Here is a 7,217-nt window from a genome sequence, read left to right as displayed (position 1 = left end):
CTATATGTAGGGATCTATTCTATGTCACAGCATGCAAGATTAAGGTTTCTAGTATGACTCCTTGCTATTATAAGCTTGCAAATTTTATTACTAGACTCCTCTGTTGCTTTTGTGCTTTGTCTAAAGGGTGAGGCAAAATTAGGGTTTGTACTGAATATTTTATTTTCTTGAGTCTTGAAGAACTATTTACACTTCAAGATGGGCTCAGACTGTACTAACGTAATCATGCAAGCTCAGTTTTTTGTCTTTCATTCCAAAACACTGTTCTTCACTTTTCTGCCCTTTCTTGCTGCCTTCATCAGTTCTTAGCAACTGCTAGAACTCTGAAGATCCTTATTTTTACATGCTATTTTTTACTTGAACTAAAATTGCGCAATCTCCTTTGCTTCTAACAGGGCACTACAACAGAAAATATCTGTTCTGAAATCCGATATTTACCAGCTACTAGGACTGTTTCTAGGGACAGAACTCTGATAATATTATGTGATCCATCTTACTCCACAGAGAACGCAGTGGAAGTTGCTATTGTAAGTATGAGACTTGTGTGTGTGTGTGTGTGTATATATATATATATAAAAATGTGTTTTCTTAATAGTTTTTTCTAGGAAGAAGTTGTTCAAGCTTGTTTCACTTGAATGCAGGTGGAGCAATCTGTGGCTTAGTCTTGTCTGCAAAGCAATTTTGTGATCTCACAATTTCCTACACTGCCAGAGAGCTGAAACTGCAGGTTTTGTTAATGACAGACAGCTACTACAGCCTCATGATAAATTACTCTAAAGACTAGTTCAGCCCAAATTAGTGAACGGGTGCCTACTTGTTCTGTCAGAAATCTGGAGCTATTGACCTTCTCAGTAAGGAGATAGGGTTACAGGTGGCTGGATTGTTCTCGTGGAGAGGTTTCTGCTGTGCATTTAGAGTATGGCTGCTTCAGGGATTTCTTTACATATAAGGTACTAAGTGAGAAGTGGAAGAAGGTGGAAGTTGAGTAGATAAAAGTAACTATTGCCCTAATGAGCTAAAGACTTGCTTTAGATGCATTTACAGCTCAATCACGTGATGCTTGTGTATAGCTTAGTTTTCAAGCAAGAGTTAATTTTTGTGGTAAATGGTTATCCAGGCAGAAGCTGGACTGTCTGTCTCTACTAGTGCTGTAAAGAGCATGCTGAGCCACAATGAGAGCAAAGTGTAGGGTATAAATAGAGCAGACTGTTATTAGTCCAAGCTCCTATCTAGATAATCCACATGTCTTGAACTGCTCCAAACTATGACTAAGTTTAGCTCATCAGTTTAAGTAACTTGGAAGTCACTGCCTTTCCTTTGAGGTATGCTAAATTAACAAGTAGGTGTGCTACCCACCAAGTCTGACACTGCATCTGCAGTTGGGGTAGAGCCAGCCATGCTGTTGCTGTGGTAAAGGTTGATAGCAGTTTTAGAGAACTGTTTGTAACTACTGTCAAACAAATTCAGCTGAGTGAACTCAATTAAGATGTCGCTGGATTTAAAAAGTACATTTCCATGGTTAGGTGAGTGCAATAACTTCTTGTTTTCCCCTGTCACTCCATGTAGTCCTTTGTCCCACACCGAGATGAACAAGATAACAGCCTCATTCAGAATGCTGCTAATACAATAGTGAATGCCATCACCAAGCGACAGAACAGCACGGTTATGTTGGCAGTAACTGAAGTCAAAGTTGAGACCATCGTTGTTGGGAATTCATCATCAGGTAAGGTTCCAGTGCACACCTCCTCTGTTATGTTTTCTGTTCCCCTGCTGTCAGGCTTCTCATATCTTTCTTTGCACACTGGAGAAAATGATCCACCAGATTGTCTTTAGTTGCTGTTACTAACTGAAGAGAAAGCAGCTTTGAAATCAAGATTCTGTGCTTGTGTGCTAGTTTAAACTTAACCTCATCCCTAACGTGATGTGCCCAGATACTCTTGCCATAGTTTTGGCTCTGACTTCCAGCCCAGCTCTCCAGCCTAAGCACACCTTTCACAAGATCAGGAGTTGTTCTCATGTGAAGTTCCAATCCTGTCTAATTCTCCTACGTTAACCTTAAGCCAACCTCAGCCCTTGATGCTGCTGCACTGAGGCTGCGAGGAAATGAAAATATGGGGAGAGGGAAGGTGTGGTGTGATACCAATCTCTTATGAAGTGCTTGTGTGCTATTTATTTACCTTAACAAGAGTTAAAGTTGTCTAGTTTCTTCCAATACTTGGCCATGATAATGTAAAACTCCACTCTCTTTTTCAACATGTGTTTCTCACTAGTGCACAGCTGGCTTAAAATGTAGTGTTCATTCCTCTTAAAGAGGATACAGTGTGATTGGAGACCTTTATCTCTGAATGCTGGCTCTCCAAGAGCTGTGCCAAAATGAGCGATTGAAGATTCTGCATGCCTGTGTTCCTGCCTGGGGGAGGCAGGAGACAGGCTTTGTGGAAGACCGCTGCTAGGCTCAAGTTCAACTAAGCCCCCGAGTGAAAATCTTACAATGGTAGGAGGCTCTCCCAGCTTTTTCCTAGGCCTCCCCAACATAATCTTCTGGAAGATCTTCCACCCATAGTCCAAACAATTAGCAGATTGCCTGGTTCCACTTCCCTTGCATTTTCCTTCTAGGAAATGCCTTTCATCTGTTAAAGTCTTGGCAAATGTGCTGTTTCCTCAGCTCTCCTGAAGGAGTGTGCCTGCTTTGTGCTTGCCTTGAACAGCAGTTGTGTAGAAGATAAGGAATTGAGCTGGGGTTTTCACATACCTCAGCCTCTGGTTTTTCTGATTGCATATTAAATTCTAAGGCTAAAGGGATGCAGATTATTTTGCCTCCCACCTCAATAAGATTTAAAGATTCTCCTAAAATAGTGGATTAATTTGGGTTCTCTTGCAAAATGATCTCCAGACTCGTCATTTTAATATGGATGCTCAGTATGGACCAATGGCCCCTAGTTCTTTAAACTGAGTTGTTACAAGGCAAACTGTAACCTGGACACTCACGTTTTTTTATTTGGTTTGCTTTATTGCTACCCCTTAATTGGGTGAGGTGGGTGGAAACCTATCAGAAAATGTGGTGTAAAGCCCTTTGCATTGAGAATCTGATTTCTGTGGGATGCTCAAGTGTCTGGGTGGAGATGATCATTTAGATGCTTCATTGATTTCCTCAAGCTTTACGAAAAAGTAGTCTGAATTTGGAATCTGTATGCCAAAAATTCTGTATAAAGAACCTGTTACTAAGTAAACTTGGATCCATGGTCATATGATGAAATAATAGCTGTGATAGCAGTGAGAATGCAAGCTTTGTATCTAATCTTGGAGAAGCTGTTATGAAGAGCTCCTTTTTCTTTGAAGTATTTCCCCCCTTCATGATTTAATGTTAGGTTGCTTATGAAAAATCAGGAGAGAATAGCAGTTGCTCATGTGAGTGCAATCCTTCCCTGAACTGTTAAAATACAATTTTGAGATCCCTTGAGGCCAACAGTGTTGGCAGTTTACTCACCCTCCTTTACCAAAAGGAAATGTTTGAGAATGTGTAACATTGCACATAAGAATGTGCTCAGAAGACACTTGAATGTTGGAGCAAATGACCGTGGTGTCAAAACATTGGTTGTTTTTGTATAGTCATTTCCAGGTTATTCTGCAAGCAGATGTCTTAAAACTGCTGAGGGAGTTTGTTTGGATCAGGCATTAGAGTGGTGGGTTGACAGCATTTGTCTACAGAGCTGTTGAACAATCATGTTACTCTCTAAAAAAACAAAGCACCTCATTTTCTGTTGCCTCTTCAGGTGTGAACTTTTGCTTATCAAGAAGAATAGAAAAAAGTTGTTATTCTCTCCTAGCTGTACAGCTCTTGAGGAAGGGGAGCAAAAGTAGTCCAAAATTTTCAGAAATATTTTCCTAGAGAAATGATCTGTGTCTATGTGGCTGGGAGAACACTGTAGTGAGGTTTGCTTTGGGAGTGAAGAAAAGCAATTGCCACAACAACTTTTGTTTGTTCATTGAGTGGCAAAGACTCTTCTCTCCAGGGACAATATTTTTGGTATTTCATCCTGAGATAGAACAGGAACATGCTGAAGAATGCATGATCAATTTGGTTATGTAGCTCTAACCTGAATGTTTTTGGAGATCATTGATGCAGAAATGTCTGTAGACGTTGATGGTAAAGGACTGTTCTTTCTGATGATAAATGCAGGATATATTTGTGGTGCAAGTGCCAGTACTTCTAGAGCAACTTAAAGGCACAGTACTCCACTGCCTGCCTCCTGCTAGGATAAGGCTTTTCTTAGGAGTGATTACTCAGGTTTTCTGGGCCAACTTTGCTTAGATGCTTGAGAAAGATGCTACTTAATAAAACCAGTTTGTCTGTTGGAGGGGAAAAAAGACCTCAAATGGAGCTTTCCTCCCTCATCATTAATCACGTAAAACTGAACTAGTCAAGAGCACTTCCAGATGGACCTGCTGCATTCAGGCAGTTGTTATTGTGCTGTAAAGACATCTTGCTTCCTTTCTCCTAAAAATGGTTCAGGGGATCACCTGTAGTTGAGTATGAATACTTTTCTTGAAAATGTCCAGCGCTATATATCTTGTTCTGTTAACTCAAGACTTTATTTCTTTCCATTTGCCCTCTAGATTATTTGGTTCCAATTCTTTGTGCGGTATTTAGCATTGTGTGGCTGACTTGTATAATCATCTGCGTGTGGTGGACTCGGAAAAGAAGAAAAGAGAGAGAGAGAAGCCGTCCTCCCAGAGAAGAGGGTGCCAATAACCAGTGGGCACCTTTAAATCCCATAAGAAATCCTATAGACAGATCTTACAGTAACAAAGACATTCGTTATGAATGCAAAAACTTCATATCTCCTCAAAAGAGAACTTGTGATGCAGTAGAGGAGTATGCAGAGTATGAGGAAGAGGAGGATGAAGAGGAGGAAAGAGATGAGGAAATGGACAAATTCCTCTCTCACAAACTCGCAAAGCCTTTGCCGACAAAGGTGTCTGACACATCAGAGAGCAGTCCAGTAAAGAAATCCCATCAAATAGGCAAAATGGACAACAGATCTGTAAAAAATGTGAATGCATCAAACTTTGAAGGCAGTAGAGACTAACCTGTATTTGGGATGTAGGCAGACTGCGCCTGCACTTGCTGGGGAGGGGAAAAATTGACATCTCCACTTTGCATTAAGGACTAAAAATATCTGGAGTCAAATGTTCATAGTTTCTTTATTTTGCGTAAAAAAAAATAAATAAAAATAATAAATAAAATTTATTTTGTTTCTTTAGCCTTGTATAAATTATTCAATGACTGTCAGATGAAAAAAAATGAGTAATCTTTGATAGTTGCTATTTTTGTAAAGTTTACTTATAATACACTCGCTGTGTGGCAGAGGAGAGGTTGTATTTTCAATATGTGTAAAGTTTATTACAAAAGACTGTACACTGTTTACAGAATGTATTTCTTTTTATTACTTGCTCTAATTTAATGGTGGCTTTAAAACCTCCTGGTTGAGGAAATTGTGTGAACTTTAAACTGCTTTCTTGACTTTGAATCTCTATTAATGGCAGCTCACTGCACTTGTTACGTTAGTAGCTTCTGTAAGATTTTTTCCAAATTTGCCTTACACACTTTGTAATAGGAACAAAAAAAAAAAATTATAGAGATCTTTCAACTGTGGTTTAAAAGTGGCCTTTTTATTTCTGTTTAATTACTTTAGAATTGCAGTATTGAAGCATGTGACAAGTGCCTTGAGATTAAACTTTTTCTATAGCAACTGTCAAAGACTGCCATATCAATATAGTAAAATTGTGAGAACTCTAGGTTCCCCAACTGACACAGTTTATTTTCTAATAGTGAAAGTGCTTTTGTGTAAATATGTACATATTAAATGAATCACTCTGTATATTTGATTTAATAAGTTAAATATTTTGGTCTTTTTTTTTTTTTTTACATGTCATTCCTTTTAATTTATGTTGCAGAAAAGGATGTTCTATGGCAGTTTATAAGACTTTTTTTGGTATTATGTCCAGATTAGAAAATGATGTTAATACAATCAATGTTAGGAATCTGTTGGTCATTTGTATTTACATAGGAACATAACCACTTATGTGTAAATAGATCCAGAAATGTTTGTTTATCCCCATGTTCAGCCCATCTCAAGAACACTAACGGGTGCATCTACTGTACAGTACCAACATAGAGAGGCATTGTTTTTTCTTTTGTGAATATGTTAATTACATGTGGTATTACTTTTTTTTTGCGTTTAAATACAGGCCTAATGAAGGGAACAATATTTTCCTCAATCTTGTTTCTGTTGTGCTTTATTCATCTTTCGCTCTAAAGGGAAAAGGCTGGCAAGCTCAGAGGATGGGAGTACCTCAGCAGATATTGGTTAAATGTTGTGGAAAGCTTATGCTTTTTTTTTTTTTTTTTTTTTTTTTTTAAGGCTTTTGTTATTGCTGTTAACTGGGCAGAGTATAAGTTTATTTTAATTACTGAACAAGCATAACACTACGTACACCTAGTTACCCTACCACTGAGAGGAACGGATGTCTGAGAGTATAAACTCTGGCCCACGAGCAATGTAAACATGAATGTTTTGAAACCAGTTACTTTATACAGGAATGCAGGATTTGCTTTGCAGGATCATCTGTTTTAGTACATTTTTTTGACATGTTCTTAAAAAAAAAAACCTTTCAGAAAAGAAACTATTTATTAAAGCATTTTATAATGATGTTTGTTGTAACTTTTTTACTTGTGCTAAATATTCAAAACTTATTTTGATAACCTGGTTAGGAGTTAGTTTAGAAAAGGGTACTATCCTTCTCATGTTCCCCAGTATAATCCTGAGTATTTAAACCAAAAACACTTTTTTTCTGCTACTCTTGTAACTTTTTGTACTGTAATGCTGCTGTCTTCCATAATCTAATAAAATGATTCCCTCATTGTGTGTAAGATACTTCAGATCGTTGTTTGCTTTCTAAGCTCTTGGAGCTCGGATGTGAGCAGGCTAAACAGAGGAGGAGTGAAAGTCCTGCTTTAATTCCCGGTACTTCCCGTAACCCGAGCGTGCAGCACCGAGCGCCGACGCTTCCTGAGCCAGCTCAGCAGCCTTGTCCCACAGCCCTGCCACTGCCAGCCTGCGGAGGAGGTGCTGTCCACATGTGCCTTAGAGACACCTCTAGCTCCCAAACTGGAGCTCTCCCTGCACAGCACCAGGGCTGTGTTCAGCTGCCAG

At 38.9% G+C, this 7,217-nt stretch overlaps 1 long non-coding RNA gene across 1 annotated transcript; it reads left to right on the top strand.

Annotated features, from left to right (window-relative positions):
- Positions 1 to 362: 362 nt before the first annotated feature.
- On the top strand, positions 363 to 6,938 carry LOC121673935. The gene is made up of 3 exons (XR_006019369.1): positions 363 to 527; positions 1,567 to 1,723; positions 4,618 to 6,938. It is a non-coding gene; the product is annotated as an uncharacterized LOC121673935 (long non-coding RNA).
- Positions 6,939 to 7,217: the final 279 nt, after the last annotated feature.

The sequence above is a fragment of the Corvus kubaryi genome, unplaced genomic scaffold, assembly GCF_017639235.1.
Source record: "Corvus kubaryi isolate FWS band 111438036 unplaced genomic scaffold, C.kubaryi_AGA036_p1.0 66, whole genome shotgun sequence".
In the NCBI taxonomy this organism is placed as follows: Eukaryota; Metazoa; Chordata; class Aves; order Passeriformes; family Corvidae; genus Corvus; species Corvus kubaryi.
Note: the sequence above shows the minus strand (reverse complement) of the source record. Positions and strands in the feature narration are given on the sequence as shown.